The following is an 18975-nucleotide window of genomic DNA, read 5'->3' as shown; positions in this document are numbered from 1 at the left end:
AAGCCCTTCATTCTATCTGAAAGCGCTTCATTCTGTCTCCTGCTTCCTCCTTGTCTGCCTTTTCCCTTCCCACCACCAGGGAAGTAAAAAGAGTACTTCAAGCTCCAGGCTTTTTGAGCCCTCAGCTGAGGGTTTTAGCGGTGGCAGATAATCTGAGCACTAACAGCCTCACAATTTAGATGGGAAACGTTTATTTCTATTAATAAAGGCTACTTGTAGAAGGCCTTAGGTCTACTGTACACCACTGAAGTGTACTGAATGCTTTTCCTTGAGGAAGAAAGGTTATATCCTACTATGAAAGCAGGGAAGCCTGACTCGTCCTGACGACTCACTTCTGCCTACCCCAAGTTTACCCTTGGAGAACAACACACTCATTCTGTACCTGTCTGCTCTGCCCATCCGGGCAGATGTAAGTCTCTGGACATTCCTGGCACTCCAAGTCTCCCTCTGGTGAGTACTGACCAGGAGCACAGCTCCTCTGCACACCGCTTTGGGGATGGCAGGAATATCCCTCTGGACACGCACGGCACCCAGCTCCACTCTCAAGGCTGAGGTAGCCACGGGGACAAACCTGCAGTAGGATCACAAGGAGCATCAGATCCACGGGGACGCATTCTTTGCATGATCAGAGCAAGCCGCTTTCTCTGAGCCAAATCAGAGCCAAACAGTGCAGGAATATCCCGAACAATGTCAAAGCAGACTGTAAAATCTGGGAAGAAGCCTGACGGTTCAGAATAGGTGGGAATAGAGGCAGAAAGCACTACTTACTGCTTGCTCTTTCCCCCTGTCCCCCAGCTCACCTGGCAGGCAGTGATATCTGTTTGAGCCGTAAGTACATTGGCTGTTCCCAGTGGGCATTTCCTTGGAGCTGCTTGACCCCCAGGGCAACTGGATCAGAAATAAAGAAGTTGGAAACCTGACTCCAAACAACATCCCTGCCCCTCCTAAACACACACAGGGCACAAGATCTGCCCTAAGCAATAGCAAAGGGAAACTGGTTTTGTACATTCCCCACTCCCATTGACTTCGAGGGTTGCTCCGGATGCTGTAGAAAGCCCTGGATGGCAGTTTAAGTCAAAGACAGTGGATTCCCCATCACCTATAAGGGACCGGGCCAGTTGCACTCGCTTTGTGCCCCACCTCCTGATCTGCATTGTAAGACTGCTCTCAGGATATTCTGAGTAAAAATGATGTCCCCAGTGTTCAACTCCCTTCCTGCAGTGCCGAGCAGGAGGGAAGGAAAGATGGAGACTTACTAGAAACCTGTTGGACATTCCAAGCAGTTGCCAGCTGTGTAGTAATATCCCTGCCTGCAGTCTATGAGGCAGTGGGTCTGGCAGTCTGTGCTACAGCCTGGGGAGAGGGAAAAGGCCCCTAAGAAGAAAGCAGAAGAAATAAATGAAGGTACAAATTCATGACTCTAAGTTAATGCCCAGTTATTATCACACCATAATGTAGTATCTGCACTATTTTGTCATCAGTGTCAATGGCACTAGTAGTACTAGAGCAATGACTTTTACTGTTAAGAACATTGCTTTGCCTTTATAGAAGAATGGTGGTTATGAATGGGACACAGCACTCCACCATTTCACCCAGCCCTCTTGAGGATGTCTCTTGACTTCATGTTCCAGAAGAGAAAGGTGATGAATACAAAGATGCTGAAACCTGAACTTAAAGAACAGAACAAACCCTGAGTTACTATCGCCCTTTTTGCTCTCCATACTTTCTATGTTGAAAACACTGACATGCTCAGGCTTTTTCTCTCTTCAGACCATTAAAACCTCATGGTGAATAGATGCCCCACCTTCTCCTGCCTTCTCCCTGAATAAATTCCTAGAAAAGACTGGAAGAATGGCAGCTACATTCATCTCTTTATGACCAGAATAAGCCACATATATACATGTGTACATATATATTTATATACACAACCACCATCTCTGTTAGCTTATAGCTTTCTGGAGGTAACCATATCAGCACCACTAAAACCAAAGTAAAACCAAACCAGACTAAACCAGAAGTCTGCCTGTATGAGAAAGTTATCCACTCACCTCTCAGCAAGATTCCAAGGCTACAGCAGACCGTCAGCCACCTCCAAGCATTAGCCATGGGGACTGGGAAAGAGTCCTCCAAACAACACCAGGCTTAGAGCTTACGTTTAAAACATTCCCTGAGCATCTGGTGGTGCTTTTGTTGAAGCTCAGTGTAACCGAACCCCTCCCAGGTAATCATTGCCAATCCAGCCTGAAGTGAAACCAACACCGAGCTGCGGAAAGAAGAGATGGCCCCAGAGCTCATCCCATGGGAGCTCCCCTGCAGCACTGCTGATGCTAAAAGTGAGGAAACCCATTTCAACAGGAGATAATGAATCCATACCTCCTAAACACCTGCCAGGCAGGGAGCTTGGAATATACTTGCCCTCATCTTGCACACCTGTCCGGCTGCCCAACAAGATGACCGCATGAAAAGGACCCCGTAGGGTCCCACGTATCTTCTTTTTCTTCACCATTCAGGTGAAATGCCCCCAGGATTCTCCCTGGTAATGTCCCCTACTCACTAGGTCAATTTTGCTCTTCCTGGACAGCTCTTTGACGAGGCGCAAGGCAAAATGCTTTTAGGAATAACATGGAAAACGTGAAGTTCAGTCAGTACCTGCTCCAATGAAGATTGTTTCTCTGTAAGTTACAATACGCTCTCTTTGTTCCGTATTTCCTATAACTTCCTGGAAGCCAGAGACCGATGAGGGCTTTGGGAATATTCTGATTCCTGATATAATTCCAGTCCAGGAGCCAGTCCAAGGCTGATTGCTGGCTCTCATGAAATTACTGGGGTCTGGAAACCAAACAGATCCTTCTTTCTCCATACCACCTCCTAAAGAAACCTGTACAGCTATGAGGGGTCTGCTCACCTCTGCAAGCCTTCCGGAAGGGAGCTGAGGACATCTACAGAGGTCAGGGAACACAAAGCTCCTGGTGGGAAGGGCAGTCCCCTATGCACACATGGAACGCCATGGCTTCAATCTTCCCAGCTGGGACCAGAACATAAGGGCCACGTTATCCTTGAATTGCTCAAGTCCCCTGATGGGAGGTTATGTCAGAGCACCTCCAGCCGCAGGGAGAACTCAAACCACCATGGCTGAACATGTACAAGGAGGCCCCATGACTGCCTTCCTCCCTAGCCAAGCACCATCTGCTGCATTTACGCTGCCCTTCGTCGAATTCCTCCACTAGAACTCAGGTGTGTCTTGGGTATTTTCCCTATTCTACAAACAATTCCTGGAAAGCTCTGCAATTCTCTTCTATTGCAGAGAAGAATTGCCAATTCAAAGCTCACCAACACAGTGTAAATGCAGGCGCCAGGCCAAGCACTTCTCATTCTCTTCCCCTGTTGACCTGCTTGTTCCATGTACTTCAGCAAGCTCAGGAAAGATGGAAGATGCAATAGAAGGCAGCAGCGAGAAGACAAATGGTTCCATTCACTTTGCCTTGTTTCCAGTTCCCTAATTCACTATAGAATCCTCAGATTTATGTAGAGATAACTCCCAGGTCCAATTCACTCCTGTGGCATGCACTAGAGCAAGGCAAAGAAGGATCTGCTGTTTCACTGCAGTCCCATACCGACCTTGTGCTAAGAGATGGTCCTTCCTCTGCTCAGCCAAGCTGGACCTCTGAGGGTCAGTGACTTGCTGGACGTCACTCACCCCCTCCAGTATAGATTGTGAACTCCCCACCTCTCAAAACAGGTTCTGACATCCCTGGATTCTGCACCAAGCTTGAATGAACAACTCTGTGTCTGCCACTCCTAGTGCTGTGAGAAAGATGTGCCTCTGATGTGCTTCTTTCCAAGTGCACTGCTACAGAAGAACCTGGGGCTCACTCCAGAGCACTGCGATTTACTTCCACAGAGTAGCAGCATCACTCATCTGAAACATCACAAACCCCTGCACAGTTTATGCTGATGGTAAGACACAGCTCTCTACTCCTGGCTATAAAGCAAACAGAGCCTGGCTGTTATTTCATCCTCTTCTGTCAAGAAACAAACAGACACAGATTGAATTCTAAATCTGGGCTGCTGGATGCAATGCACAGGAACACGGAGACACCAGCAAGGAAAATCAATAGGCATGTCCTCTTCTCAGTTGCAGGCATTGGAGGCCTACCAAGTATCAGCATATTCCTCTGGGATACAAACCAGCTCAGCTTCCAGAAGAGATACACTCATCTTCCCTCCGCCAATAACCTGACTATTGCTTCAAGCAGACCTGCCCCTGTTTGAAAAGCTCATATTTTTCTTCATCTGTTTGGTCAGTCCAAAGCAACCAGCCAGCTCTGCAGGAGCTGTAGGACTACAGAGAGCTGTAGTCCTTCAGAGAGGAGGAAAGTACCATTCTTCTTCATTTGAACCCCCAAAATCCCTTCTGCTCAGCTCACAGCCAACAGCGATAAACTCCTGCATGTGCAAGCAGCAGCACTACCCACCTCAGGGCAGGTGAATGCACCAGGAGGGATGGAACAAGCTGGAACCTTGCAGAAAACCGCAAGCAGTCACCCTGAAATCAGTCACCATTTCCATGTAGGTGTTGGGTACCATTTCCTCAGCCATCAAGGCTGATAAAGCAGCAGTTTTCGAAATAGAGAAAGACTCCAAATTGCACATATTTCAGCCCCAGCAAGCCTTGCCAGAGGAAGGGGGAAAAGGAGGCACAGAAAGCTCAAAACTAGGGGAGAGGCAGGAGGTAGAAAACACACTGGGAGCAGTTCTGCTGTTTATTTGTATAGATATAAGTCCTAATAGCACCAACAGCTTATAGAGGTTTCTCTTCAATGCAAAAGGAAAGAAATCTGTGACTTTGAATCAAACAAGCTCTTGGTTCTTGTATAGAATCAGGAACCTGCCATACAGCCCTGGAGCAACTTGAGCACTGATGGCAGAAAACACGAGGTTTAACCGAGTTCAGTGGCATGATCAATACATGCAAACACCATCACAGTCAGGGTGCCACACACACAGCACTGAGCCACCCCTCCCAGACACTTTCCTACTGCTGTACACCGGGTCAGGGCATCTGTCCAACTACCTGATTAGCAGATGTTTGCATCATGGGATAAGCCAAAGCAACAAGGCAAGAACAGACTGATCCTTGTCTTGCCGTGCTCTCCCCACACGTCTTGGCTGTCTCTGTAAACGTGTATGTACAAAACACAGCCCAGGGCTGGCCTTGGATGTTGTCACAGGGCAGACAACGCTTCCAGAATGCCATAAAGCCCACATCACCACAGGCTGCATTTACGTTGGTGCACCCTGCCTCAGGCTGTGTTTGTTACAGTGATTACCTAATTACAGTGCAGTTAGTGGCAATTACACTCTAGTGAGACACTGCTGAAAACCCCTTATTTCTGTGTATTGTCCTTAGTGAGAAGGGGACAGGAAAGACTAAGTCCCTTTGACCTCTGCTGCCCACAACCCTTTGCTTTCAGCTGCACCCAGCAGCAATGATAACTCCTGGTGTCTTCCAGTTCCTGATGGACATCACCCAGAGATGTGTTGTCCAAAGACACATCTGAAATCACACCCAACAGCTAACGGTGAGGGTTCCAGTGCTGGGAAACACAGAGAGAAGGTGGATTAACAAATGTGTTTGGTGCATTGCCAGAAAGTAAATCAACAGACAAACACCTAAAGGCTGTTAGTGACTTAGAGCTACTGCCTCTTGCTCCAGCAGCATGACTGGATTGGAAACCCTTCAGAAAATGAACCCAGTGCTCAGCTACCAAACCAAGCTGATGCTGGAACTACCTAGAGGAAGCAGGACAAATGTGCAGAGCATCTGCCAAAGAGACCAAGGGAAGCATCTTTGAGTATAGAGTATGACAAACAGGGCTGGTTCCAGCTCTGTTATTGCCAGGACAATCTCAGGCTGGAATAAGACCAGCAACATAGAAAACAGTTTGGAAAAACAACACAGGGCTGCTAAAGTCTCACTATAAGGCATCTAAATGACCCTGTTCAGACTGTGTGGTCAAGTGTGGTTGGTTGTGTGGTCCCTCAGCGAGGGCCCCAGTGCTTGGCTGTATCTCACCCAGGCAGTGCCTGCTAACAAGCAAGGTAACAGTGCCCAGAGCTTGATACAGGATCAGAGAGCGAAACACAACAAGCAGTGCTGATCAACGTGTCGGAAGCTGGAAGATCAGGAAAGGTCTGAACTGATTCAACTAACACGTATCAGGAATCGCAGGCAGAGGGATGAATTCCATCTCCCCCGCTATCAGGCTGGGATAACAAACGCTTAATGCTAGTGAAGTGGTGCCTGCTTATCCTAGGAGAACCTGCTCAGTTTGCGTGCCTAGCACAGCAGTGGAGCTTCATTTCTCACTGGCAGGAAGAAAACAAAGGATAACTCCCTATAGCTGAAGCCTTTGCTAGCTTTGAATAAAGCATGAAGTGGGGGGGAGCATTTTGGCTTGGCTTTTAAACAACAGGAGCCCCTAAAAACTCTCTGGGGAGTTCATACAGAAAACTGTAGCAGCAGAATCATAGCTCGAATGTAAGCAAACATAGATCTGTTGCATCTGTACAAGCTTCTACACTGTGGCGAAGGAGTATCTCAGTTGCAGAGAAGCAATGTTACCTCAATATTGACTCTTCTATTATAGCGTAGCCTGATTAGCGTGTTGCATGTTGAACACATCTGGAAACACCATCCTTGACAGTGGGCATGTATTATGCACATCTATTCCCCTTTTCAATACAGCAGACAGGAGAAAACGACACTGCTCCCTATATTGGGAAAATGTGGTCACTTCATAGGAGCAGCCGAGAAACCACTGGCATAGAGGTAGAACTCAAACACTAGTGTCAGTTGAATATGGTAGCTGGGGGGGTTATTTCTCCCCCCTTCTTTCTGCATGTGTGAGTTTGAAGGGCTGTGAATGGTACTAGGAAGAGGTAACTGTGATTTAATAACACAAAGCAAAACACAAGAGTCCAGATAACCCCAGCGTTCCACTTCTGTATATGCATCAAGTGGCCATAGTCCAGAAGGGATCACAAGTTAAGGCTCCCAACAGCACCAGATCTTCTTTTGAGAGCCCCCATCCTGCATTTTATTGGCAAACAAGATTGCTGCTACAGCAGACAAGCAGCAGGAGCTGACTTAAATTTGCTGGTTTATTTGTGACCCCACCACTCCCATTATTGTGTTATCTAGATTCTTAATACAATCATAGCTCAGCCTGCAGAAGGCACCAAGACAGAAGGCACAGCCTCATGATCAGAGATTTAAACACTGAAAAGAGTTTGGCAGCTCCCCCTTCATAAAAGCAAGGCTCTTGTTCCAGAGGACAGAAAAGCTAAAAGCCTACTACATCATCTTGAAACCAGGATCAATTCTGTCACCCAGAAGCAGCAGGAGTAACTCTCTTTTACACCCTGCCAAGACCTTGTAAAAGGTGCTTGCTGTGGGAACTGGACCATGTCAGAAGTCTCCAAGGCCAAACTAAGCAGCTGAAAGGAAAAAAGATTGAAGTGAGTGCCAGGAACAGAATATGGAGTGATTGAAAAGGAACGTGGACAAGTCAGACCAAAGCCTTCCAAACCATCAGGCTGGTAAGCTATCAAAAGCTGCCAGTGCTGCATGGAGGGACCTCATGTAACTCATGAGATTTCTCCATCTCTTCATCATGAATTAGAAGCTTCTGATGGAATCCTCAGATTAAAGCAAGGACTGGCTTTGCCAGGACAGATGAAACAAACATGTCCATCCAGGAGGAGGAACTTCAGGCCAGCCACATCACATCAGGAATTTCATTTTGAGTCAAAACCGTTACATATGCACCCAGTGTCTGAGCAGCTGAAAGCAGACTGCAGCTCTTCAGGCAGCACAGGATGTGTCAGAGGTGGTCGCTGCACCATCATTCCCCTCCCACCTATGGTTTCCTTACCATAAGCTGCAACAATTCTAAGGGCTGTGTAATTTATATACCCTACCAGAGTCAAGAGCAGAGCCTGGCCACCCAGGACAGGGGTGGATTAACAGCTTAAGGCACAGTTAGCTCAATGGGCAGCTCAGGCTCTTACAGCAGAGCAGTATGCTAGCACCTCACCAAGGAAAGGGGATGACCTTGGGCAACTGATGCTGCCCATTAGTTTCTTTCTGCACCCCTGAGCTATTGTACCACTTCCCTGAGATCAGGACAAAAGGACATTTATTAAAGCCAAATCCCTGACAGGAAAACCTGCTTTTGGCCTCCTTCAGCTGCTGTGGACCACCACAGGATCCTGGTTGCAGGGGCTTCTCAGTCTGTGGCTGGGACTCATGTTGCAGTTATGGACACAGATACCTGGCTGTTTGTTTATCCCTGGAAGCTTTGCATTGTACAAGAGCAATCTGAGTTCAAGAGGTGCCTTGTAGCAGCTAGAATTGATCTCCTGGAAGAGAAGTGTTAAATAGACACTACTGACTTATCCTCCATAGTGTGCCCAAACCCATTATTTCTCATTTCTAAGCTTAAAGCCCTGGATAGCTGCTTTGCCTTGCTTTTGCTTCCTGTAAGCATCAGACAGTTTAGCAAGCATGAAAAAAAAAAATCACTTAAATGTATTTTTTAGTGCCACTTCCTGCATGGCAATGACTGAACAGCACAGAAGAAAGGTTGTTACGTACAGCATAGCCTTTGTTCAAAGGAGCGGGCTATTTAACAATAACTTCAGAGCTCTAAGGCAAGTGAAGAAGCTTCATCTCTTCAGTTCCCTGTAACCAGACTGGATGTAGCCCTGGAGAGTGTGCTGTATTCCCCCTGGAAACAGGGGTGACATTTAGAAAGTCAATGGCAAAAGCGAACAGAAGCTATTGGAATGAAAAGAGGTCTGAATTCAACCACTTGAAAGAACGGAGTCTGAACAGCTGGACCAACCTTAAGGCACACGATGTCAGCACCAAGGGAAGAGCATTTTTGGGGTGCTCTCATGTGCTAACCAAGGTACACACTTATCCATTCAAGCATTTACAGCATGCTGGGGTATTTTGACACGGTTTAACCCAGATTTAAGGCTTTGCCTTCAATTGGAGGCAAAAGCCATCTGGGGTCGAGTGGCTTCTGCTCCGTTCCATGACCAGTTACCTTCCAGGAGTGGCAGTGCTGCAGCTGCAACACTAAAAGCTTCTACAGATCTTCCTTTTAGTGCTTTGCTTAAAGAACACACAGCACAGCAGGACCTGAATTCCGAGTCCCAGAACTCCCTGACTTCAGGACCTCCTATTCGACATGAGCATCTCTGCAAGTACCCAGTTCCATCTGCTGTTCCACTGGAGTACCTGAATATCAAATGCATACTACCCTATTAACCCCTTTAAAACAGCTATTTCCATGCAGCAAGCATCAGGATAGCACTAGAGAGGACACTATCCGTGAACATTTAATCCACAGAGGTGCTGCATTCGAAAGACTCTTTCCTCTGTGTGCTGCTTAAATGCCAAAGTGCATCATGCAAAGCAGAAACATTCAGTCACAGGCTAAAACACTGCACGGCCCTTCAGAGACCAAGCAGATTCCTTTGTTTTCAATGTTTGTGTGCAGCTTTGGACCCCATGTTGCATCGTTATCTGTAAGGTACTAAGATACCCTAACATTCATTCCCTCTCCTGCTAGTCTGTTATCCCTCTCCCATGCCCAAGTTGCATACATCCCCAGGAAACCACAGCAGGAAACCAAGTGCTTCATTGATTATCAGTAGCAAACTGTCCCACAGGAGTTTTGCTCGGTTCAGACCACCCCAAGCTACATCTTCTTTATAGGAGAGGTTTGTAGCCACATCTTGAGAGAGCTTCCTGCTATTTTTCTCTCACCCCCCCCCATCTAAACCCAAAGCCTGGGTTGTGAACCAGCCCCTGGAAGTTTCTAATCCCTGTTTAGCCTAGCATGAAATTGTGTGCCAGGTAGCAATTAATTCTGCTGCAACTCTCCCCCCTTCCTGGGCCATTTGTCTGAGAGGGCTCCACTAAAGCAGAGCTGCCCTGTTATCAGCACTGCCATAGCAGCTGTGTCAAACAAGCCTCTGAGCATCTCCTGGCACGGCATATCTCACTGGTTCCTGGGGACTGGAGCAGGAGGGGAGCTCCTCAAACAACAGGGACAGATGAGCATAGAGCATGAAGGAACAACTGTCGGCTCACTGACTGTTAGAAAGAAAACGTTTCATTGCAAAGGCTTTCTGGTTTCATTCTTTATCATTGCATGTTCGATGTAAAATGCAAACTCAGTGCCTGATTCTCCCCAGTTCCTTCCCTTTTGAGCTGCATTTGCCATAAAACCAAACCCAAGCACAGCTTTTCACAGCAATTCACTTTGCTTACAAAGCAGGCTTTGGTTCTTGGAGAGGACTTGTGGTTGGTTTTGTACCTTTCAGCACTGTGACAGTGTTTGATCCCCAGCTTAGATTAGCTGCCTTGTTACTGCGGTCTAATTCAAACCCCTGCGTTTCCCCTCACACTCTTCTGGTTTTGTCTATTTTGTCTCAACTCCTCATTTATCTCCATTTAGCCTCTCCCTATCGCTGCCATTCCTGTCTCACCACTTCCCTCAGGAGACTGCTGAGGCTCTGATCCTTGCTTCTTCCAGCCACCAGCAGCTCTTCCGTGCCTGCTCAGCTGGCACTAGTGGAAAACACAAGGAGGTTTGGTGTGATGAGGGGAGGAGGCCCCCACTTGAGCACAGATTTCACAGGGCTCACATCTCCCCTCTAGGACATCCTGCAGAGACCCCCAGTGCTCGGCCATGACACCTGAAGGTAGCAATGAATTCCTTTCCTACGCTTCAGGAGCTCTTGGAACTGTTCTTCACCCATGGCAATGGACCTGGGCATATTCTTTAACACCTGGAAACTCAATTCTGGGCCAATAATCTACTTTTACTGCTCTGTTCTTCATCACGAGCAAGAACAGCAGAATTTGGACCATTGTTTATTAAAAAGGGCTTTTCACTGGGACACTTTCAGTCAAAATAACCCCAAACCTGATGGATGGCACCTGGAATTTCCTGTTTGGGGATGAGCCCTGAAAGACTTCCAAGTGTGCCAGTCCTGCAGCCACCACCGCAGCAGCAAGTCTCCTCTAGGAAGATGTGTCAGTGCCTCTAATAGCTGGACCCATTCCACATCATCCAGCTTGCTGAGGAAAGGCTAATACCAACTCCCATGCTAGATTCCCTTACTGGAACTTCAAGGAAGAAATAATAGTGAAATTCCACTGAACGAAGGACATTTGGTAGGGAGAAAAAGGCCTGAACCCAACCTCTGTGTTTTCTCTGGCTTTTTACCCATTCTGGTTTCCACTTCAGAAGCACAGCATTTTGTATTTAGGTTTTTGTGCTCAGGTTTCCTTTAAAAGCCACAGTCACTCACACCATTTTCTACCAGAAGATGCTTTTCACTCATCGTTTTTCCTTCTCCAGACTAACCCCCCCAGCCCCTGATGTAAGGGACGTACCATTCCTATCTTAGAGTCTTTCTACTGACAAATAGTTTAGCATTGATTTTAAAGGCTCTCTGCAGCCAGACCGCAGCCAAAATTGCTTTGTGATACCACCAACTGCTGGGGCTTTTGTTCTGAGAAGCCAGTTTGGCTTGGACCCTAGTTTCCCCTTTGTGATGCATTTAGCTGCACAGCAGCCAACAGCTGAACTGAACTGAGCAGCAACATTGCACAGCACTGACCTCCAAACTGGTGCTGCCTCCAAGGCAGGGAAAGCACAGAACGTCTGTCCCTTTCCTTTTCCCCAGCTCCAAGCGTCACATTTGGCCATCTACACAGCACTGACAGTGGTGACAAGGCAGGATACAAGTGACATGCACATGTTCTCTTTAGGATAGGGCTTCACGAGCTCAGGGAGCAGCACTGAGACGTTGCTGCTAAGCAAATGGTCACTAGTACTGAAGTAGCCCACAGCAATAGTGACTAAATCTTTACACATCTGGCTTCACATCTGCTGGTAAAAGGCTAAATCCCAAGTTTCCCATTAGCTTTTACTCTAGGCTGTCTGTTCTGGGATAGCAGGACATCACAACCTCACCTCACAGGCATGTGAGTGGTGCCCAAGGTACAGGATCCATGTCAAGCTTGGCTCTTTAGGCTGCCCTCTTCAAGTATGCCTTTCTGCTTGTCCAGAAGTCTTCTGTGCTCTCTTTTGTTGGCTTGAACAAGAGCAGAGTAATTCATTAGTGGGACCTTGACCATTACTGAGTCATTTGAATCGTGAAGCAGGGTTTGATCATCTAGCAAGTTACTGCTTTAATCTTGCCATTTTGAGCCACGTGAAGCAGACAGAAATGTGGAACACTAGCAGAATACGTCAGCAAGGATTCCTATCTGGATCCTAAATAGCTGCTTATGTCCAGAACTTCCCATTCTGACCAGTTTTGACTTCCCACATTTCTTGGATAACAGTTCTGGTTTGGGGTATGAAGTTGAGATCTGGAAGATACTCGTCACCAAGTTTTTAGGTTTGGGCACTGCCAGCCCAAAGCAGCATTAAAGAGTCCCATCCTGAGCCATCCAACACTGAGTCTGGCCTCATTTCAAGTTATTATGATGAAGTTGGATCCAATTCAAAGTCCGCTGTGTTTCAAAGAACTCCATAGACTCAGGGCTAGCTCATTCTGTAAAGCCTGGCATATAGGTTTTGGTCTTTCTAAAGTGAAGACTTGATTGACAGCATGGTATGAAAGCTAGGGAAGACTCAGCGGTCCGGAATGCTATTGCTGCTGACTCAGGAAAACATAAACCAAGCCTTACCTTCCCTCCTCAAGTTCAAAAGTAGTCTTTGATCACTCAGACTGACAAGTTAGACACACACAGGCTGGACAGAGTGCTCCTGTCCAAGGGGCTGCTGACAGGCTAGAAAGAGGCAGACTTCTTATACTTTGGAGCAATAAATGATGGCTGATTTCAAGAGAAATCAGGAATGGATGCACTGTCAATCTTATCTTTGAAGAGATTAAGAGCTGAAAACATTAAGAAAACCTTTTGATAGCTAGCATGGTACAGGGTTTACAGGTTTAGGCAAGCCACTATTATCCTCCTTTTCCATGCTGGGCACTGACACAGGGAATTAAATGGGCTTGTCTGAAATCATATGGAGTATCCACAGTGCATCAAGAAGATGGATTTCTGGACTTCCAGGCTATGGTCCACTAAATCTCCCCCTTCCTTTAAAGGCACTGGAAATAGCTACTGGTATTTAAGGAAACAGAAGCCAAAAGGCCAAGGCAGCATAAGATGCCAAACATAAGAATAAGCTGATTTTCAGGTGGTTTACAAGTACTTGTTACTAAAAAAGTACCTGTATTGGTACTGCACTGGCTTTGCCACAGGTTCCTGTAAAATCTGAAGTAGATGATGTGTTAAAAGGACTGATGCTTGACCAAGTGGGAAGTGTTCCCCCTCCTAGTGCCCGTTTGCAAAGCACTAGTGCTGCCTGGCTGGGCTGCCATGGTGACTCATGTTCCCAATCGCTTGCTTTCATATTCTGAGTCCCTCTTGACATTGCAGTCTTGGAAAGGCAAGAATTGAGCCCCTTCAGGAAACTGAACTGCAGCTCAACATTCCACATGGAGACAAGAACAGCAAAACACAGGTCTGGGAGCTAGGGCCATGGGATCTCAGCTAAGAAAGAGCCCTAGCAAACTAATTGCATTCAGGGAGAAGAGAGTCATTTTCCAAGCAGGGGGGTTTATTTCCTTCTTCAGCCTGTGCTTTTGAACACCAAGACGTGCACCACCAGCCCAAAAGCCATTTCAGTATCAAATGCATTAGAACAGGAAAATTACAGTTCAAACTCCTACCAAAGCCTGAGCAATACAAGCTCAGAAGAAGGATGCTATCGCTTTTAAATGTCACAGCAGGTATGGAAACCCAGCTCTTTTTAAGGCAATAAGAACAACTATTAATAACCAAAAGGACACAGCGGCTGGGGAAAGAACAGCAGCAAGGGGCCCAAAGAGAATTAACCAATCTGTCCTACTTCGGGAGGGAGCTCTGCATCCTACCTAATAGAGAATAAGCTGTCCTTAGTAGGATGAAATGCATGATGGAGCAGTGAAACCTAGGGAACTCTAACCTTTGCATTCCTTCTTCAGGGGAAGAATAAGGCTGCTGATGTGTTCTTGCATATGAAGACTGCATTTCTTAAGACCACAGCAGATCAGCTTCACAAAGGACAAGCAAGAACACAAAGTTTCACTCCCGCTCCTTCTGCTTCCCTATGCCACAACCAGGTAGGCCAAACCCTGGTGAGTGCTTTCAGCATGTCCCATCCCCAATGTCACACCTAAACCATGGAGTAAATCCTCACTCAGAATGGGTGACTCCAGGGAAGGCTCCAGACAGCCCACAGAAGTCAAGGGAACACCCTGAAGGAGGCTTTTGCTTCTCTCCACTGCTAGAATAGAGCAAAGTCCTTTGCTGATGAATGCGTGGTTTTGCATAACAATAGAGCAACTGAGAAATGAGAATACAAGCACCCAGAATCAAATCTAAATTAAAAGAACTGCCAAATCAACTGCAAATGAACTGGTAACCAGTGAAGAGAGACCAAAGCAGGCAGAATGGGATCATATTTCCTTGCTGCAGCCGCAGTGTATGGCGCAGCATTAGCAAATTACAGAGCAATCCAAGAACAAAACATCCCAACAATCAATTCCTTTAGGACTAAAGGCACACGCTCTGCATTCTGCTTTGGTAGCAGTCACTCAGTCCCTTATTTCCGAGGGAATGTGTTAGCAAAGGAAAGGAAATCTCAGCCCTGGAATTTACAATTACTTCCCCCGTGCAGGTATTAATTCTTTAGTTGTGGGTTGGGTCCCCGCCCCCCCAGATGATCACTGGAGTAAAGGGAGCTACAGAAGATACTAATACTGGAAAATACTCAAAGATAGTCTCAAGTGCCCAATTTTCCAGGCAGTGGGAGGTATTCCAGAGAATTTCCCATTTCAAACTGGTTCAGGCACAGGAACACGGTAGTATTTAGGGGAATCACACCCAAGACAAAACCTTGGGTGACCTGGTTTAGTGTGAGGAGTCCCTGCCCATGGCAGGGGGGTTGGAACTGGATGTTCTTAAGGGCCTGTCCGACCCTAGCTGTTCTATGATTCTATGATCCCTTTAGCACCCATGTAGAAAGACACCACGCAGCACGCACCAAGGTTTATGCAGTGCATAGAACAGCTAGGAGTGTTGTTTATGGGAGCTTCTAGTGTTATTTTACATAGACTCCAACCAACATCACACAGTTCTCCCTTCCTTGGTGGTCTAATATAGCCTGCTGCATTTGTTAGCAGCTTGCTGCAAGGGCAAGAGTGACTGATACAACCTTGTCTGGAAAACGCTCCTGTGAAGAGGTCCCATCAGGACAAGTAGCTCTTCTTGCTTCTGGGGCTGCTTGCTGGAGTTATCATCCTAGGGAAGTTTAACCCAAGCTAAATTCCTGCCTCAAATGGAGCTTTCAGGAGGCATTCAAACACTGCCACCTCTTTGCTTTCCTCTTCCTCACACCCAACTCAAGTATCAAACAAAAGCTCCCTGTGGGTGAGCTTGCTTTCTTTCAAGAACTTATAAACCCCAGTCCTGGCAAGGAAATGTGAACTCATGCCATTTCTTCATGGTCCTACATTCATTCTTCCCCCTCTTGACCAAGAGTAAGGCCACTGTGCTACAACTGCTCCCTGCTGATGGCTCTTTCCCCATTGCAGTCTGTAATGTAGTAGCCTCTAAAGCAGCATGTGGCTGGTTCAGGAGTGGAGCTGGTTTCATGCTGTAATTGGTACTCATTTGAGACAGTTCATTAGGAAAGGCAGCACTTCTGCCTCCTTTCACGGCCCATCTGACCTGACAAGCACGCACCAGCCATTGGGATCAAGCAGGGACACCAATGAACAAGCCCCAGCTCAGCTCTCTACAAACACGTTAGATGCTGCTGTAGGGCCACAGGGGGACAGAGGCAGTGTGCTCAACACATTCAAAGCTTTTTGTTTCCTTGTTCCACCTCTGGCAAGGCAGCCCACAGATGCATTACACACTCCAGCATTGCAGCAAAGGGACTTGGGCACAACACCGGATGAGATGCTCTGAAACAGTCTTGCAGGACTTGCTAATAGGTCACCTGCTTCCATAGGGGCAATCCCATGCCAAAGGGACCACACTGCAGCAGGAAGGAAGCTCACAACCAGCATATTTATGCTGCGTCTCCCCACTGTAAACAGGTCTCTGGCACAGCCAGAAAGCAGAACCCTAACTGTGCAGATGAGGCCCTCATTGACATGGATTAGTGGTGGCTTTGGCAGTGCTGGGGTAAAGGCTGGACTCAATGATCCTAAAGGTCCTTTCCAACCTGGCTAATTCCGTGATTCTAACAAAACCAGAAAGACCCATTCACCTCTAACACTAAATTAAAAACTACTTCAGACCCAGCAGAGAGAAACCAGAGGGCAGATCTCAAGCAAGCTGGAGCCTGAAGGGCTCAACTAACATGCAACATCTCTAGTTCAAGAATAAAAGAGACATGTTAGCCAGCTAAAGCATGCAAAAAAGCTCCTATTTGAAGGCAAGAAGCAGCACACACTGATACTGTGCAAATTCTTTAGCCCATTTGTAACTGAGCCTCCACAAAGTCAATACCAAGGCAAACAATTTAAGAGTCACTTTTGGAGGCAAGACAGAAAGGTTAAGCCTTGCCATACCCAATCAGTGTCAAAGCAGAGCCACGAGAGGATTTATCTCCCAGACGAGTAGCATGGGATCTCATCTTTTATGTAAGGAAATACAATCCTCCACAGTGGAAACAAGCTTTTTTTCTTGGGAAAGCCAGGCTTGCAGCTGTACAGCTCTGACTGTATCACATGTTCAGGTGCAAGCTTGAAACTCAACTCATGACCCAGTTCTTGGAACTGCAGGAAAGCATCACTCTTGGAAAGTCCTACTTTATTCTTTCTTCCTGCCTCTGGTCAAAAAATAAGGCACATGGAGAGAGCACTTGAGCTTCCAACACTCATCTCACAAAGCCTTAGAGCAGGCTGTACATAACACGTTTTACCTCTTATGCATCCACTCTTCCATAAGCCTGTGCTGTGGCAGTATTCCTTCATTCCCTCAGAAGACTGTAAAGCGAGGTTCCAGGTCCACAGCCTCTAAAGCCTCAGAGGTGTCTTAAAGCTGTGCTGCCAGCATGATGACAGCTCAACTTCTGCCTTTGCGTTGTTCTTCATGCCTGGAATTCAGGTGAGTCTCAGAAGATGAAAGTCATCTCTGCAGTGGGGTTTTACAGCTCACTGTGAACTTACAGGGTGAGGTTTGTCAGGATTCCCATCTTGGTTATACACCACCAGCTGGTAGGTGCCACTAGCGAGGCACAGTCCCTCGGGGGGGACATTTATCCACGGGTGTCACCAGCAACTAGTTATGCTGATAGAGGGATGACTTGACAGCACTGCCAGCTGCTTACCAGGCCCTGTCTTTGTTCCAGCATGTCTTCTGCACACATTGTCTCCTCTCCCTGTCCTCACACATGATGTTTTACATTTTAGAGTGACACTGAAGCACTTGGGAACCTCAGTAGGAATAGGTACTATCATACCTCGTGCCAATTTGGTGCTGCGTGTAGAGACAAAGCAGGGCTGGTCTAGTGAAAGCTTGACTCAAGAGATGTCAGGTAGCTCTCACAAGCATGCAAACATGACTCACTTCAGCTGGTGCTGCCATTCCTGTTGGATGTACATAAAGCCTTTCCAGGAAGAACAATTCTAGCAGAGGTGCTGTGGTTCAAGTGGATTGATTTGTAAAGGGATTGTAATTTCTTTCCATTAGCAGTCCCCATCGTTTCTTTTAAGAGGAGTTGCTGCCCAACAAGGTATCCGATTAGAGACTTCTCCTTGCATAAATAATCACCACTTTGAATGCCTCCCCACAGCTGTTGGATGCCCATGAGAAGATGGAGCAACAGGCAGGATATCCATTCTGAACCAGACAGAGAGGGCTGGAAAAGGGGAGAGCAAGTGCACAACTGAATGATGCTAATAAGAAAGGTCCCTTTTGGATTCTTTCCCATCTCTATTCCCCATCCTCCCTGAAGCCTGTTCAGAAATCCTGTTGTCATTTGCCTTAACATCTTAACGTTGTCATATTTCAAGCTCATAATAAAATGTGAGGCAGCAGGAATTTCATCTCTTCACACTAACACAGCCACACATTAATTTCCTGTTTCATCCATTATAATACTTCTCCAGAGCAATTTTTCCAGGGAAATGCAGAAAGCCCCAAAGATTTTCCTTTAACAGTTCAGTCAAGCCGTGTATTTGGCAAGTTTAGTTTTTAGATCCGTGCTTGAGAATAATGTAAGTGATTCTTCAAACTTAATTGGAAAAAACACAGACTATGTGGGGATTTAATACCAGTATGAGAGAGCACAGAAGCAGGCATTTGCCGTTTGCTTTGCTGCACTATAGCTCCTTAAATAGCTTCTTACTTACATTGCATTCCTTGTGACAATTCCAGCCCCAGCACTGAGACTGGCAAGCTGTGCAACACAAACATACATTGACATCAAGGGAAGGAGATGATGCCGTTAATCAAGAACAGCATAACAAGGATCTGGTCAGCAGCATCTCAAGGGTATTCTCTCAAATGCAACACAGGAGAAGGACACTCAAAATCATAGAATATAAACTAGAACATGATTTCAAAGTCATTACAGCTCCAACAGCTACAGGCCAATGTTATCCTTTCAGACACCAGTTGCTCTGAAGGTAACACTCCACGTCTTCCCCCCACCCCAAGCTGACAATACAGGACTCAAGATGCTTCAGATACGTGCAGATTGCATGTCTCCAGGCCACAGAGAACCAACACAGCTTTGCATCCCAGCACTAAAAGCACTGGTGAGACAGCTCTCTCCAAACTTTCTGGCCACTCTGGAGAGACTTTTGGCTCTGGAT

The 18975-nt window shown here is 46.8% G+C and overlaps 2 long non-coding RNA genes across 2 annotated transcripts; both read right to left on the bottom strand.

Moving 5' to 3' along the window:
- Window positions 1–451: 451 nt before the first annotated feature.
- On the bottom strand, window positions 452–1376 carry LOC133262170 (uncharacterized). Its single transcript, XR_009741232.1, has 3 exons — window positions 1257–1376; window positions 801–888; window positions 452–571 (listed from the first exon to the last, which is right to left on the bottom strand). It is a non-coding gene; the product is annotated as an uncharacterized LOC133262170 (long non-coding RNA).
- A 15357-nt stretch (window positions 1377–16733) lies between these two features.
- On the bottom strand, window positions 16734–17942 carry LOC133262152 (uncharacterized). Its single transcript, XR_009741224.1, has 2 exons — window positions 17726–17942; window positions 16734–17252 (listed from the first exon to the last, which is right to left on the bottom strand). It is a non-coding gene; the product is annotated as an uncharacterized LOC133262152 (long non-coding RNA).
- Window positions 17943–18975: the final 1033 nt, after the last annotated feature.

This window comes from Pezoporus flaviventris, unplaced genomic scaffold (genome assembly GCF_033815535.1).
Source record: "Pezoporus flaviventris isolate CSIRO_AGI_PZ_B2104156 unplaced genomic scaffold, CSIRO_AGI_Pfla_v1 ptg000191l, whole genome shotgun sequence".
NCBI classification, from domain to species: domain Eukaryota; kingdom Metazoa; phylum Chordata; class Aves; order Psittaciformes; family Psittacidae; genus Pezoporus; species Pezoporus flaviventris.
This window is presented reverse-complemented; position numbering and strand designations above follow the sequence as displayed.